The 15,975-nt window shown below is 43.5% G+C and overlaps 1 protein-coding gene across 1 annotated transcript in view; it reads left to right on the top strand.

The window, feature by feature from the left end:
• Positions 1 to 15,975, top strand: part of kcnh5b (potassium voltage-gated channel, subfamily H (eag-related), member 5b) — a 103,247-nt gene that overhangs the window by 42,463 nt on the left and 44,809 nt on the right. The window lies entirely within an intron of this gene.

Raw genomic sequence — 15,975 nt, 5'->3', positions numbered from 1 at the left:
ATGAAAGAGCGTCTCTCCTCTTTGTGAGCTGTAACATGCATTTAAGGAATAACGGTGATTGCTGTCTGAACAGCCTCGTTTAAGAGCTTTCTATGAAACTCAAGCTCTTCTGTCTGATTCCTATAATCTTCCCGCTCCGGCTGACACACCACCAGTTAGTGCATTCTTGTTCTTGACACTAACATCAGCAAGCTGAAAAGGTTACGGCTGAAATATATGAATTTTAAAATGTATTCAAGCCTCGTCAGTGTTGACCTCGGTACTCGTAGTTTTCCGCAGAATATAATTGGCTGAGAGAGATAATTCCTTTTCTGAACTCGACGACCGTTTTTTTTCTTTCTGAGTGTAAAAAAGTCGTCAACCCCTCGCTGCAAGTGTTTTTCATGATACAGAAGGGAAATGTGTGAAGATAATTTAACAGGACAGCTGGAACACAGAGGTGAGGCCAGTTAAAACCACACAGCGATGGGAAAGAGATGCAGGTGAAGCTCTGCAGAGCCGGCTGGTGCAACAAAAAACAGAGCCGTCTACGATTTAGAACGAGTATTTGTCTTATTTCTTAATGGCGCTGGAATATAAACTGCCATTGTTGTGAGGCACTAGTTCCATTAATGAAGAAGAGAGTTCCAGGTAGATTGTGACAACGGGGGTTGTGGTCTCATCCAGCGTTCACACTGCAAAAAATGATGCTTCGTAACTCGTTGGTATGCCATGAAATTAACGAGAAGTCAGCGCTGTTTTGTCACTTCAGTAACAGCACTTTTGTAGTTATTTTAACCCAAAACGTTCTTTAAAACCTAAGTATTTCACAATATGTTCCTAAACATAACTAAGTATTTCTCAATGTTCTCCTCAACCGATCAAAGTAGTTTTGTTTCCTTAACCTAACTAAGCAGTTTCATGTGAAGACAGATGGTTATCTTAAAAATACTGTATTCATGTAACCAGCAAAAATTGACACGAATTGCTGGACTTTTGTAGGAAAACGCACGAAAAATTCGTAACTTTTTTAAAATAAGATATGACGATCCATTGAACCAAGATGATTTAAACCTGATGAGTACTGCTGCACTGGAGAGGCACAACATGTACGACAAGTTCCAGTCTGGGTTTCGCAGACAACACTCTACTGAAACCGCTCTCCTGAGGGTTTCAAATGACATTCTCATGTGTTCTGATGCAGGTGACTGCTCTGTGCTAGTTCTTCTGGACCTCAGTTCTGCATTCGACACTGTAGACCATAACATCCTGATTAAGAGGCTACGTGATTGGGTTGGCATATCTGGCATAGCGTTAGACTGGTTCACGTCTTACCTCAATGACAGAACTTTCAATGTCTCTGTGGGTGATTTTGTGTCTGTTACCTCTCCACTGTCTTGTGGCGTACCGCAGGGCTTGGTTCTGGGGCCTCTGTTATTTTCCCTTTATCTGTTACCTTTGGGACCGATTATAAAAAGTTAAAATGTGTCCTATCATTTATATGCAGATGATATCCAACTCCATCTGTCATTCAAACCCAGCGAGGCCTTCACATTAACTAGGCTCCTGGACTGTGTCAATGCCATCAGAGACTGGACGGCAGAAAACTGCTTTCAACTTAACGACACTAAGACGGAGGTCCTAGTTATTGCTCCAGATGAGTTTGTCCCCATGATCAGGCAGAGTATTGGTCCACTCTCCTCTGCTGCCCATTGCAACCTGCGCAATCTAGGGATTTTCTTTGATCGATCCATGTCGTTTGACCCCCATGTTAAGCAGCTGTCCAGATCATGTTTCTTCCATCTAAGAAATATCAGTAAACTGAGATCTGTAGTATCAACACCTGAACTAGAGATGATCATACACACATTTATCTCTTCTCGCATCGACTACTGTAACTCACTTTTCACATCACTCAGTGTATCTGCTCTTAACCGTCTGCAGGTAATCCAAAACACTGCCGCCAGATTACTCACCAGGACAAATCGACGGTCTCACATCACCCCCGTACTCCGATCTCTCCACTGGCTCCCTGTAGCATTTAGGATACACTTCAAAATTCTCACCATCACTTACAGAGCACTTCACGGTCAGGCTCCTACTTATGTAGCTGATCTACTTCACCCATATTCACCCGCCTGCACTCTCAGGTCAAACGCTCTAGGTCTTCTGTCAGTTCCACGCACACGATTTAAGACCCGTGGTGACCGAGCCTTTGAGGCAGTGGCGCCGAGGCTGTGGAATGCTCTGCCTGCGACTCTACGCCTCGCAGATTCTGTGAATGCTTTTAAAAAACTGCTCAAAACCCACCTTTTCAGGCTGGCGTGAGTAAAAACCCGTGTCCTAGACCTGCTCTTAAAATATGTTTTATTTTTTATTTTTTCTCTGTGTATGTGATTTATTGACCCTATGGTCGCATTGTGTTTTTTATGCTTTTAAATTTCTGCTCTGTTAAGCACTTTGTGATTTTATGTCTGTGAAAAGCGCTCTATAAATAAATTTTATTATTATTATTTATGAGTAATCTTCATTTCACTTCTTGTGATGGAAACACAATTTTGAGACTCAATACCAAACTAAAAAGACTGGTTAAAAAGGGTGAGGCAGCGCGAGAAGGGGGATGGTAGTTTTAAGAAAACGAGGCTCACTTGACAGGCTGCACCTCGCAGGGCATTGTGGGTATTACCTGGGTTCAAAAGGGCTCGGCAGGCACCGGTGATGGAGCGCAGCGAGGCGGAAGGATGCAGCCGATTTGGCCCGGGGATCCCCGGCTTGACGGCCCTGTATGCTAATAGGAAGAGACTCACCAGACTCAGCATGGGGAGGAAGAAAGGGGGGGACGGGAGAGGGAAGGAAAGAAAGCAGGGAGCCGGGGGGAGAAAAGGTCTCTTTGTAATGCTCTCGCCCTTGGCCAAGTATTTATCCGACTTAAAACCCCGCCTGATGCTGAAAGCGCTCCAGCGAGGACCCTCCTGGAGCCGAGGAGCTGCTTCCACACAATCCCCAAGACGAGTTTGGGTTTCACTGAGTGGATTGGAAGTCCTCCTCCTGATCCCCCACCCCCTCCACCGCAGCACCACTTATCCAACTCTCCACAGAGGCCTGAGGAGGGGAGGAAAAGGGGAGGCGATGGGGAGAAGGAAGGTTTGATGAAAATGATGCCGGGAGGAAGGGGATAAGATGGTGGAGCTGGAGGGAAGGAGAGGACGAGAATTTCAATAAAAAAGTGGATAAGGGAAGGAGGGAAGGAAGGAAGCAAGCAAGCAGCTCAGGGTGTCTCCCCTCTGGCCCCTCGGCTGAGATGCCCTGATTAGTTTGGAAAGAAGGAGAGAAACAATGGGGATGGTGGAGGAGAGAGGGAGAGCTCTATTGTCTTGTTGGATGCCTTGGGAGGTTGTACTGTGTGTGGCCTCTCTCTCTCTCTCTCTCTCTCTCTCTTTCTTTTTCTTTCTCTGACAGCAACAACGACGAGGCGATTAGTCCACTAATCCATAAAAAGCCATCTTTCTCTCTCTCTCTCTCTTGTCTCTCACTTTCTGCAATGCCCTCTCACTATCCCTCCCACGTTTTCTTTCTGAGGCATTCCCTCATTATATCAACCCTCTCACTTCCCTTTTCTCCCTTAAATTCCTCTGACTCATCAGGTTCAGCATTAGGCTGTGAACACTAAGTAGCCCAATTCTGGGGACGATTTGCTCCCTGATCAGATCAATTACTTCACCTACTCCTCCTCCTCCTCGTCCTCCTCTGAGGTCTCTCTCCCGTTTGTGGTTTTGTTACTTTGCAATCACAACTCAGTAAGATTTAGTAGAAAGTTCAGTCATGGGTTGAGAAAAAACTCACCAGGTTTCCATTTATAGATGTTTTTACTCATAACTCCTAAACTGTAGGAAGCAAAGTCATTTATTCCCTTTGACTAGATTGTGTCCACAGAGGTTTGATAACTAATATTTACTAAATGTAAAGCTGCAGCTTTAAGCGGAGCCTTAGTGAATGTGTCTTGGCTGCTTTGACCGTCATCACTAGATGTATTTCTGCATTTGGAGCGTTTATGCTCTTAGCTCACTGACTCCGTTGATTCACAGGAGTGATGGTAGCTGCTTGTCATACAGAGTACTTGTGGTATTTGGACATTCATGTGTGTAAAAGTTTGGTGTTCTCCTGAGTTTTACTTTGGAATATCTGGTCCTCTTGAGTCTTTTTTTTTTGCAAAACTCAAAGATTTTCCGAGGACGTTCTTCAGCAGCGCCCTGCTTCATATTCATACTCTTCCTCTCGTTTCCTCCTGGCAGCTGCCCACGTCGTTTCCTCTGTTGATGGACATCTCAGCAGCAGCTTCAGAGGTTAAGCAGAGTGTTATTTGTTTAACAAATCCACCCATATGTTCCCAGCTCGTCCAGGGATTATAGTCGCTGTGACCTTCTGTCTTCCTTTCTTTTTTTTTTAAACTTTGTCAGCCTCCTGTGTGCCTCGATACTGTAAGTGCATGACTGGTTGCAGTCGTCTGTCTGTCCTCTGGAGGTTGCATTACCAGCCACAGCCTCACAGTCGTCTTCTCTTGAATCACAACGCCGTCCTCTCCTCAGCATCTTTCAGAAAGTCACGGCGTTACTCGTAACAGAATGCTAAACATGGCGGAGGGAGAGCGCTGGGCACCTTGGCGCCGTGAATAATAGATGTGAAGAGAGACGAGTGTACTTTTCTTGCTTTTCCTTGCACTGTTTTCACCACAAGGTCTTTTGAGCAAAGTGTCTCGGTGAACACGGGTCTCGTCACCGAGACAAAGCAGACGATGTTTGGTTAAATCTGCTGCATGTGCAGCCGACGCAGTTGCTGAAGAGAAGTGGCATTAAGCGTCGTGATATTGACTCGTGAACTTGTCCAAAAGGTGTTTATATTTATTATGTATTTATTTATTGATTGATTTTGCTGCTGTTTTCCTTATGGTGCAAATTAAAAAAATGCACTCCAGGAATGTACTACTTGTGTGTTTCTTGTGTTACGGATGGGCTTCAACTGAATTTAGTTGTGTGTCTCTGTGTTGCATAATGACAGTAAATTATCCAAATTTATATAAACCAAAGGCTCATTATGTATTCGTAGATGCTTTAATTCAGGGCATCTGACGTCTAGAAAGTAGCTTAATAACTGTACATTAAGATGGTGAGTTCTTGCAAAATCTGTTGCTGCGTCCCAACACTGAACATGTCAACGCAGGCTAACAAATTTCACTTAGTTTGTTAAAGCAGAATCACAGTCAGCTCTTAGTATCCCACAATGCATTGTTCAATAGAGCAAGAGGTGAATCTCACTCAGTCGTCCCTCCTGATAACCCTTAATTATCCACGATGTTTGCTTCCCTTGATTGTTGGAAAAGAGTATGCGTCAGACCTTGGTTGTTCACTTCTGGAGCCTGAAATGGGTCAAGCTGTAAAACCCTGGATCCTACACTTCCCAAAATGCAGCTCAGCGGTCTTTTTTTATACGATTCTCACAGAAATAAAAAGCTTTTAACTGTTTGTGATGAATTTCCTACCTGAAGCTCCCAGACTTCCCTCAGATTCGCCCCTTTGAGACAGCTCGCCACCTGTAGAATAACTTCTGTTGGGGTTGGTAGTCGCCTGCAGAGGTGAGAGATGAGTAGACTGTGAAGACATTTAACACCCAACTGGAGATCCGTGTCATATTGAAAGCCATTTCCTGGAAGGATTGACTGACACAACCTTTAACGAACCCGCCCGGCTCTGTCTTACACCCCGACATGCTGATCTCACCACGGCAGGAAACTAACTCGCACCCGCTGACAGATCACACTCGGCTGTTACTCTTCTACCTGTCGCATGCCGTGATTCTCCGACCAGAGAGAAGACATCAGCTGGATGGACAGATGTGCAGAGTGACGGTTCTCAGGTGAAGTCTGCTCTCCAGACGTTTAACGGCAGAGAGAAGGGAAACCTCAATCCTCTCTCGTCTCCACCTGCCTCGCCAACGTGTTGACATGGCCGTGGAGTGAAACCTCGTTACTCCTATTTGGGAGAGTTTATTACTTCTGTTGAAGCAGAAGCAGGTGCTTTTTTTTTTTCTTTTTTTACAGGAGCGATTTTTTTCAACTGTTATGAAAGATTTTCTCTGCTGGAAAATGCATCCAAACACGGCTGAAGAGTTGTCCGTAAGAAGAGATGTTTTTGTACCAGACGAGACAAATGATAAGAACAATCAGAGTAGATGAGCGTCCTGTATGATGCAGCTGAGCAGTTCATTCTCTGCTCGTGTCACAGTGATGCTCTGCTGAGCAGGACCGGCTGATGTTTGACTTCTAGATGGGAAGAAGAAGTACGTTTAAAGAGAGCTTGTTTGATTGCAACTGGCCAGTGTTTCAATTGAAACATCTGCATGAAAGTTTGGTTCTTAAGCGTGAATCCATAATGACTGTGATTCCCGTAAATTAGTGCGACGTATATAAAGAAACACCAAAGGGCAACTCGATCAAACAAACCTCTGAGCTAATGCTTCCTGCAAATCAAAGGTTTGTTTAGTGCTTCCTGGAGTCCGGAAGAAAAACTGGCAACGAGAGTAAATGGGAATCGATGCCGCTGTACGAGTTACTGCGAGTCAACTTGCAGATATAGCAGCTTTTATCAACGGCATATTTCTTGACAAATGATAACTGCAACAGCTTCTGTGTCAGCTGAAAAACTGACATTAATGAAGACAAAACCGAAGTTAAAAAATAAATGGCAGTGTATGATCGGACCGCGTCAGCAGGAAAAGTCCCTTGATCTCTTGCAGTGTGTCGAGCTCTTAGGTTTGTAGTGTGCAAAGCCCTCATTACAAAGGTTTGATTGTTCAGCGGTGCAGAAACGATGAACCGATGAGGCGGCCTTCACCATCTTCATGGGTTTGGCTCCTGGTTTATGCTGTGGGGGTCGTTGCTCGGCCTTTGTTTGGACCTGCATCAAACTATAAAAGTGCAGATCTTGCGAGGTGCGTCTGCAGTGACCACTGATGTTAATGTTTGGTTCAATTCACAAAAAAAAACACAATTTTCTAACCCCCTCCTTTTCTAGACTGCAAGCGTATCAGACTTCTATTGTCACTCTCACACAACGTGTGTGTGTGTGTGTGTGTGTGTGTGTGTGTGTGTGTGTGTGTGTGTGTGTGTGTGTGTGTGTGTGTGTGTGTGTGTGTGTGTGTGTGTGTGTGTGTGTGTGTGTGTGTGTGTGTGTGTGTGTGTGTGTGTGTGTGTGTGTGTGTGTGTGTGAGATTCACAGCCCATTTTCCATAATTATCACCAGTTGTAATCGCGGTGAATCTCTTCCCGCTCCTTCATTTCTGAACCTCAGTCGTTCCCACAGTGAAAAGTCTCTAAAGGAGGCAATCACTCCTATTTTTATTATCATTTTCTTGTAATTTCTGCTCTTGTAATTTACGGCGGAGCAGAAAAGTGTGTGGAGCCCACCGTCAGACGGATAGCGGTGGGGGATAATTGAATCAAGCAGGTGTGAGGAATGATAGATTGGTTGTCCTCAAGTATAATAGCTGACAGTGGGGGACAATTGGGCCAAGCTGTGATTACCAACGAGTATCAGAGTCTCTCTGTAACCTGTCTCACTCTCTGATCAGTCAGAAAGCCACTTCACGGAGCAGAAAGTGTGAATATGCCCTCAGATGTTTAGATCCCCCTCACATGTCTGCTAACCGCCGACCTCCGATCCTCCCCGAGCTAAAGTCAGATGTAACCGGGAGCTGGAAGGTCGATCAATGTCTGCAGCAGGCGTCATCTGATGCTCGCGCTCTGTGCGGGGCCGACTGGAGGCCGACTGGAGGCCGACTGGAGGCCGACTGGAGGCCGACTGGAGGCCGACTGGAGGCCGACTGACGGACCGTCAAGGACTCATCAAAGTGACACACTCTGCTCTGAAGGACTTTCACCCTGGAGACCGCTGTTTGTGTCCCGTGTGAAACCAAAAGTCAATGGTCACCTATTTGACCTTACTTTGGAGGTATTTGACTACGTAAGTTATGTTGCAAACGTAGTTGTTTGAAACCTAAACCACAATCTTTTTCTAAAGAAGTAGTTCTGTTGCCTGAACAGGTTTCTGCCCTGCAGGCGCTCTGGTCGCTCGTGTTGCTGGACATTATTGGACAACGTGCGAAAAATCATCGTATCCTCATGCAACGGTTCGTATGACATCATGCAAAAAGTTACTCCTTGCTGGACTTCCCTACAAAAGTCAAGCAACACGTGTCAATTTCCGCTCCTACATAAATATAGTCTTTTCAAAATAAACCTTCCGTCTTGACAGGAAACTCATTTAGAATTCGGAAAAGATTGTGAAATACTGAGTTATGTTTAGGAAAAGATTGTGTTTTGGGTTAAAATAACTACAGAACTGCTGTTATTGAAGTACGCAGGTTACGTGACAAAAACATCGACATTGACTTCTCGTATCTGTTTTTGTGTGTGTGTGTGTGTGTGTGTGTGTGTGTGTGTGTGTGTGTGTGTGTGTGTGTGTGTGTGTGTGTGTGTGTGTGTGTGTGTGTGTGTGTGTGTGTGTGTGTGTGTGTGTGTGTGTGTGTGTGTGTGTGTGTGTGTGTGTGTGTGTGTGTGTGTCAGAATATTAAAACACATTTATTTGCAAGTGTGCTGAGTTGTCAGCATGCCTTTAGTGGAAAAAACAACTAAATACTAAAAACATTACCAGTGATGAATTTCACAATTGGAGCTCAGCCATAAATAGTTAATATCAGTTTCATCTATTTTGTGTGTGTGTGTGTGCCCATTTTCCATAATTATCACCAGTGAATCTCTTCCCGCTCCTTCATTTCTGAACCTCAATCGTTCCCACAATGAAAAGCCTCTAAAGGAGGCAATCGCTCCTATTTTTATTATCATTTTCTTTTAATTTCTGCTCCTGTAATTTGCGGCGGAGCAGAAAAAGTGTGTGGAGCCGTCAGACCGTCGGACCACTTTCTCCATCACGTGTGTTCCTGTGAGACCTCGTCCACCTCAGGAAATATCCAAACCTAGCGGGGCTTTAAAGTGGGTTAGCTGATCTTTAAAACCTCCACTCTGTTCCTCATTTCATTTGTCCATATCTGACCGCGACCGTGTGACCCAGCGTACAACAATCACTTTCCACAAATATTGACTGCTGTTCCACGGTCAACGTTAGCCCAGCGGTGAGCACAACTGGCTCTCACATGTTCCTCCTCACCTAAAAAGCATCTGTTTACCAGCCACTTGTGGCTCAGTATGAAACGGTCCTCCGTGACTTCATTACTCCAGCTACAGGCCCGGCTCCCGGGTCCTCAGGGAGACCCGCTCGGCCCCCCCGATGGCCTTGTTACCCCTCAGCAGTGAAGCCTCACAGCCGGCTTATTTGTGCCGTTTTAATTGAGGTCACGTTAGTGAAACCGCAACACTCCGTGTTCTTGACTTCAAAACAGGAGATGGATAAACACACAGGGTGAAAACAAGACAAGAATTCATTGCTTCTTGTTGTTGGTGTTTTTGATATGTTCGTATCAATAATGTTCTTATTAATCCAGGTGAACCGTCTGCTTCTCATTGTTCTTGGTTCTTCTGCAGGAGTCAGTTTGCATACATACCGTCAGAAAAGCCTTTAGCTGTCGTCATCGATAGCGTTCTAAAAAACAATTACAAAAACATGCAGAAAAGTACATCAAGGCAGAATATCTTACTTCAGTGTTCATATCGGCACTGTGAGGAGGAGAAAGTTCTCTTTTTTTCGAGCTTTTAAAAGACAGTTTCGTGACATTCTCGAGGGTCTGCACACTGGTGCATGTTATTGCTGAATTATTTTCCTGATTCTATCAATAGATTTGAAAGCTCCCTACCGTCTGTAATGTAACATCACTTCCTGGTGTTTGTGGTTTAGGTGGCCACAGACATCCCCCCCCCCCCCCCCCCCCCCCCCACACCTGCAGCTCTAAAACAATAAGTAGTCTCTTAAGTTGAACTAATGAGAAGTAGAGGCCGGACTGTGACGAACGCCGGGACACCTCTGCACATTCTTTCACTCGATACATCTGTGGAGACAATCAGGCAGAATGTTTTTCTCACCCAGACAGAGCTTGGTGCTTGGTGCTTGGGAGGTGTTTGGACTGTGATACGGCTGACTGGCTCTCTGAGCGTTTTGGCTGGCGGAGCGCGGTGTCCTGTTGGTGTGTAATGTGTTGTGATGCAGCCTGGACGCCGACTTGGCTCACTGAGCAGCAAATGGACTGAGCTCTACGCCTCGTGATGGAGGTGGCTCCTCCAAACGCTTTGTTTTTACTCTGTGTTGATATTTGTTTGCGTAACAAATGTGTTCAGGTTTTTTTTATCTACAATAAAAAAAGGTTTCATATGGGCAGCTCCATCTACTTAAAATAAACTAAAACCAAACCTGAAGTCACACACTGTTTATCGTAATGTGCTCACGTCTAAATTCCAAATAATCTCCTGCTTCATTAGGTGTGAAAGTTGTCAATCAAACTCCGGAGTTTTTAGTTTCTTGTGTTGTCAAAAGCTTTGACAACACAAGAAAACAGATTTACACATAATCCCATAATATTGAAAGTCGGCACAGTATTATAGTTAAATAAAAAGTATTGAATACATGTCAGCTTTTTTTCCATTATTTACACATTTATAGACGAAGAAGTCACAGGCCAGATAATAGTGAATGGGTAAACAGAATTAGTGTTTCTAGATCAGAAAACACAACACGACTAAACAATTATTACACTATTTACGGGTGTTCTCCCACGTTACTAACAGTGTTTCTGTATCTGCTGCATTTTAAATTCAACAGGTACGTCAGCCCGAGTCAAAGTATTCAGTATTAAACTGAATACAAAGAGCGACAAATCCTCACATTGTAGGAGCCAGAAGAAGAGATTTTTGTTTTCTTTTCTTTTTGCTTGATAAGTGATAGATTCAGATTATTTGAGAGTTAATGCACACAGCGTCTCAGACATCCAGTCCGTCTTCATTCCCGTTACTACATCTCAACAGATCCAAGTCAACAAGTTAACAACATAAACGTTTAAATGTGAAACATTTTTGTAATTACTGGATGCTGTTTTCTGTGGCTTCCCTTCTACCTTCAAAAAGATGAATATAAATCTCCTCCCTTAACCTTCGATAAAAAGGCAAATAGGATCTTTCCGCCCAGTTCAGACTAGATTAAGTAGACTGGAGAGCTGGTAATGTGAGCTTCAGTGTGTGCGTGCTACTGTACTGTGAGTGTTTGTGTGTGTGCTGCTTGTCTCTTCATGTAGGAGCGTCTTGATTGATATCTTCTGGGCTTCGGGCGGTGACACTCTGTCTCCTCCGTCTCACCTCCTGGACTGACAGATTTCTGTCCCGCTCACTCATTCGCTCTGACAAATCATCCTAAACTCCTCCCAAAACCCGCTGAAGGAAAATAAACATGACACGGAGGAATGCGGCCTCTGGTCTCTCCTGATTTCCTGTAAGACACGGCTCCGTTATAATCGGAATTAAAACAATCATGCTTTCTTTGACCCCATCACCCCATTTGTAAACGTGTAGTTTTCATCCTGTCACAGAATTGTTTCATCATCCAGGGCTGCTCGTCTCATTTCGCCCCTTTAGGAAGAAGTAATGACTGGAGGATGGGGAAGTGAATCCTGGTGAAACATCCCTCATTGAGATCCTTGACATCACCTGAAAAGGATCAAAGAAAGAGGTTTTCAGACGGCTGTCGGGTTATTTGTGTCTTTCTGTTTTTACACAACAGAAACCGTTTCCTCTTCTGGTGACGTCAGGATCCAGATTATCATCAGACCTGCAGAAAGCTAAAGACAAACGCACACATTTCCCAAAGTTTTCCTTGGGTGGAGAAATAAGAGTATTAAAAGTAAATGGAAGGGAATTAAAACACACATTTGTAAACCGCCAACGTATCCTCGTATGGCATCTTACGAAAAATTTCTTATTTTTACTGTTATTATTTTTCCTGCATGTCAAGCAACAAGAGTCAGTTTCTGCTCGTTACATGCAGTCTTTTCAAAATAAACTTCCGTTTCCACAGGAAACAACTTGTTTAGGCAACAACACTACTTAGGTAGGTTCAGGAAAAGATTGTTTGGGCTAAAATAACTACAGATGTGATGTTATTCAAGTACAGAAGTTATGTGAGAAATAAATCAACGTTGAGTTCTCGTTTCACACGGGGAACGTTGGCCTTTGTGGGCTGTATTTGACTTCCCCGTTCATGGTTACATGGATAACATACGAAATGATCTTGTGGGATATTTACAAATTACGGTGCATTATTGTTCGTAGGTACAGCTACGAGCGCTGGATGAGAACAGCCTGAAACGGCAGACAAAAATCAAATCTTAAACTAATGTAAATGATAAATTAAGTGAGAAGCTACAACAGAATGCCACGCAGAAGAACTGCAGAAGAGCCCATCTGATTATGGGATGTCCTTCGGAATAGATGAATAAATAAATCAATATAAACATTTTTAATTTGGTGTTTATTCTATTTACATAAGTGCAGCTTATAGAAACATACCTTGTAATATAATGTAATGAATACAATGCTGCATTATTTTGTTCTGTCACAGATTAACGTTGCTGCACTTCTGATTTAACACATCATTTGCTTTTCTAAACAAAGTGTATTTTTGGTGACTTTTCAAGAAGAAAACGTTCTTCAAACAGGAAGTGATGCACGTCTGCTTTCACCGAAAACGTCGGTTTGATTTAGTAGTTAAAACGAGAACAAAAAGAAAGAGACCAGAGATCTGAGTAGACGTCACAGACCGCCCACACGGGGTGACGTACAGGTGATGTGCACTAACACGGCGGTAATGAGCGCTTAGCAACAGTGTGGTGAAAAGAAGAAGAAGCTGCTGATGTCACACGAAGATGAGACCAACCGATGATGATGATGGTGATCAATTAGATATATCTTCCTCAGAGAAGACTCTCTCTCTCCACTTGACGAGAGCCTCACTTTGACAGCGTCTGGTCCCCCCCCCCCAGGCTGCTCCATCAACTAATAAATATAAGGGAATAAAGCTCTTCATCTGCTCACCGTCCTCATCATCACACAGAGACATATTTAGATAAATAGAGCCACAAGGGACATGTCAGATTACAAATATAGTATTGAAATGACAGCTTTAAACTGTAGCCCGAGTACTTTGAATGAACTGTTTTTTTATAGTCCAAGCTGTGTGCTGTAGCCGGAGTATTTCGTTTTTTTATCAGGCTCAAGCTGCTACATAAATGTTCCCTTTTAACTATTTAACTACTAATCACTGGGTTCTTTAATCTGCCTTGTGTCTTGACTTTAACATAACTTTGTTCTTGTTGCTGCTGTATACTCTGTTGTGTGGTGTTCATGCTGAATTATTTATTGTGTTGACGTATAAAGGTCAACATCCTTGATAGATGATAACGCATGTCTCTGTGACGATTCATCCAGAGCACTCTTGGCTCTTCTGATCTGTGTCGACTTCATCAAAATGTAATTCCTGACTTTGGAAATTGTAGTTTAACACTTTGACAAAACGATTCACAGTTTATGATCCACTTACCTTTCAGAGGCAGTTGAGACAAACTGTCGTGGAGAGTTTGAACGTCATTGATCCATCTGAGTCTCTTCAAAAGCCACCAGACTCTGTTGGAAAAAAACCTGTAATTTAACTTTCCAGAACATGGTGGTTTCTGGTCTACAGATGCCTCCATCGGTTAGTTTCTTTGTGTTGTTTAGTTTGGATTCACCAAAGTCACACACTTAACAAAATAACTTTTTTTCCCCCCAATGGAGTCTGGTAGTTTCAGCGTGAGCAAAGTTGATGGCTTGAGTTCTCTGAAAGTCTATCTATCTATGTATCTGAGCTGTAAATTTTAAGCGGCAACAAATTCCTAATATCTTAGTAAATTCCTTATTTCTTCTCAAGTGGGCCAAAATAAAACCATTGTATAAAAAACTATTCGTTAAGAAGTACAAGTACATTCTGACATGTTCACAACTAATGAACAATCCATTTACAAAACACCCTTAGACGTCTCGCAAACCTGTCAACAATTCATACATTCTCTGTATTTTTCTCCATGTTGAGTCTGATACCTTGAGCACTGAAAGGTGCTGTGAACACACCAAACAAAGTCCTCCAGTGGGCCTGATCGGATCCTTTGGCGGGCTGGTTTTGGCCCTCGGGCCGTATGTTTAACACCCCTGCCTTAAACACGTTTAGTTTTTTTAGATATCTCCACACTCTTCTTCTTAGAGGACTGAAACAAGTCAAACTTCCTCCAGCTCACCTGGATGAATGAACCGAACTAGAGGACGATTTGTCAAAGAGTTTGAACCTGACCACTTCAAACAGAGAAACTTCAGGAGGTCACACCTCTGTTTCTTTACGCTGAGGTGACATAAGTCAACCGCTGAGCCACCGAGTCGTCCAATTAGGAGTCTTGTGTTTGGTGGAGGTGAGAGCTGTCTCTCTCAGCTTTCAGTTCCAGAGCGGCGGTGTTGTCGGAGTCTTGAAAATGTCCTGGAAGGTCCTGGAAATGCTGAGCAGAGTTTATCTCACGCTACACTTTTCTGTCTGTAGCTTTTGTGTCTCATCCAAACTCTCTTTTTCCTGGTTGTCCTTCTTTGATTTGCTATTTTCCTCGTATACATACATACGCACACTTTATCTCAAACACACAGACTTTTGTCCGTCCAACATTTTACTCTCTTCCACACAACTCGCTTCCACTGTACTTTCAGCCCAATATCATGGCAGTTCGTGAAATAGTCACAAAATGCAATCTATTGGTTTCTTGTACTAATTGTCTGTTTTTTTTCATGTCGCTCACGACGAAAATGATGCCAATGGAAAATCAATTAGGATCCTTATCCGTGGTGGACACACAGATTAAATGAGCAACAGTCAGAGCAAGAGACTTACTTTTTAGTATCCCAAAAGACGACTTTTGGTGGGCGGGAGGGGAGGTAAACGGGTCCAACAAACAGGACTCTCAGCCAGAAGACCGTGTTCGACACCATGTTGTGGCTTTATGGTCGTGGTTTTGCCTAAATCAAGCGGTTTGTACGTAGTTATTTTAACCATGATGTTTGTCCTTAAACAACTAAAACGTACTTTCCTTTTTAATTTAATGTGTTACGATAAAAACGGACAATTCATGTCCCTGTACACGAAACCAATAGATATAATTTTGTTTATTTCACAGACTGCCGTTAGACTGTGTTGGTACTTTCCCTCTTCTTCACCACTCTTATTTTGTGGCTCATCTTCAGATCCCATCACCTCCTATCAATTCCCATTTTTCTACCCTATTATTTCTTCTCCTGTCATTTGTATTTACTGGAAGGAGGCAGTGGAGGTTAAAAAAAGCTATTTGGCGGTGAGGTCTCTATGGAAACAGAAGAGTACAGCAGCTGCAGGGAACAGAGGAGGCTGACTGATCGTCACAATTGCTTTAAATTGGAAAGCTCTGTTCCTCCACTTGAACATCTCTTTAACAGTGGAAGCCGCCATTCGTAGAGCTCGTCATCTAGAAGACAATCATCTTCTTCCTACGTGCAGCGCTGCCGCTTACGAAGTCAGGTGACGTCGTTTAAAGAACCACCAAGTCGGGGTGGAAGGACGGGTAAAAAAGGACTTTCACCCAGCAGACCTCTGTTCATGTCCCGTGTGACTTATTGCAGGGTCATTTTCCAAATACAAAAATGTGTATTCGGTGGAAGCTTCGAAGCATCATTCATAACAGTGACGTTTGAATTTGGATCTGTGTGTTTGGAGAGGCTGAAGCTTGCACCCTGTATTAAACTATTCATAGTATTATACTCCATACGACTGTGAAGGAGCGTTGTAAAGTCCAAAACTTTAAAAAAGTCTTCGCTTCAATCCATGTTTGTTGGTGTTTTTCTTTCACAAACAACACTGAGGTAAAAGAGCTGTTTGTTCTCTCCATTGCTGCACACAAAGGGCG

The sequence above is a fragment of the Anarhichas minor genome, unplaced genomic scaffold, assembly GCF_050575085.1.
Source record: "Anarhichas minor isolate MPS153535 unplaced genomic scaffold, ASM5057508v1 ptg000038l, whole genome shotgun sequence".
NCBI classification, from domain to species: domain Eukaryota; kingdom Metazoa; phylum Chordata; class Actinopteri; order Perciformes; family Anarhichadidae; genus Anarhichas; species Anarhichas minor.
This window is presented reverse-complemented; position numbering and strand designations above follow the sequence as displayed.